Genomic DNA, 1,266 nt, shown 5'->3' with positions numbered 1-1,266 from the left:
GGATCTGGAATCCGAAGAGGGGGTCCAAGTTTCAGTCCTGCGGGTCCCGACGCTGGTACCTTGGCCCCGGTGGAGTCTGGGACTGGTAAACTGTTTTATGGCAAACACTGAAACGTGCGCCCCGTTCAGTCCCAGGTGGGGACCTGGTCCCATCCGTCTGATTCGGCTTTTTGCTAAAAGATCAAGAACTCTGAAGTAATATGGAATTTCCTCGTCTATAATTTTTAAAACTTTGTTTCTGATTTTAAAAGTTCTTCATGGTTATAGGAAAATATTTGGGAAGTACGAAATGATTTAGGCAGAAACACATGCCCTTCAAAACCCCAACTCCAGTAAATGAGGAGTTAAAGTCTAAGTACTTTAACTTCCAAAATGCTTCAAGTTCATCTCTTTACCATGTCAGCACAGCTTTCTATATTGGACATATTTGTAATTAACACCATCAAAGTCTGAATGTGACGGCATTGAGAAGTGGGAATGGGGATTCACTTTTGTTCAGGCAAGCCTCTGTGCTAGCTGAAGGAACTAGCATCACAGAATCACAGATAAATTTCCATGGTAAAAAGCTGAAACTGGGACCTGCAATCAGGAAACAAAATTTACGTGCTTATCATGTGCAGCCTCGTCCTTTGGTTTTTAATCCTCCACCTCCACCACGGCTTCGGAGTGTATGGAGTAATCCAAACACTGAAACTTATATGCAGCCTCCAACCATGATGAATCCTATAACTCAGTATGTTCAGGCCTATCCTCCTTATCCAAGTTCACCTGTTCAGGTCATCACTGGATATCAGCTGCCTGTATATCATTATCAGATGCCACCACAGTGGCCTGCTGGAGAACAAAGGAGTTATGTTATACCCCCGGCTTATACTGCTGTTAACTACCACTGTAATGAAGTCAATCCAGGAGCTGAAGTTTTGCAAAATGAATGTTCAGCTCATGAAGCTACTCCATCCTCAGGAAATGGCCCACAAAAGAAATCTGTGGACAGAAGCATATACAAACTGTGGTATCTTGTCTATTTAACCCAGAGAACAGACTGAGAAACTCTCTTGTTACTCAGGACGACTACTTCAAGGATAAAAGAGTACATCACTTTAGAAGAAGTCGAGCAGTGCTTAAATCTGTTTGATCCTCTCTGCTAACTTTCTAGTCTCGTGGAAAGTTGCTGGTTTTGAATATTAAGAAGAGACTGAAAGTTTTCACTATTATAGAAGTTTAATTCTGAATTTTGATAACTCACACTCAGACTTTCTTACATAA

The 1,266-nt window shown here is 41.6% G+C and overlaps 1 pseudogene; it reads left to right on the top strand.

The window, feature by feature from the left end:
- Positions 1-499: 499 nt before the first annotated feature.
- LOC111140601 lies at positions 500-1,135 on the top strand (annotated as a pseudogene).
- The last annotated feature ends 131 nt before the right edge of the window (positions 1,136-1,266 follow it).

This window comes from Enhydra lutris, unplaced genomic scaffold (assembly GCF_002288905.1).
Source record: "Enhydra lutris kenyoni isolate GAN:26980312 unplaced genomic scaffold, ASM228890v2 scaffoldscaffold5583, whole genome shotgun sequence".
Classification (NCBI taxonomy): Eukaryota; Metazoa; Chordata; class Mammalia; order Carnivora; family Mustelidae; genus Enhydra; species Enhydra lutris.
This window is presented reverse-complemented; position numbering and strand designations above follow the sequence as displayed.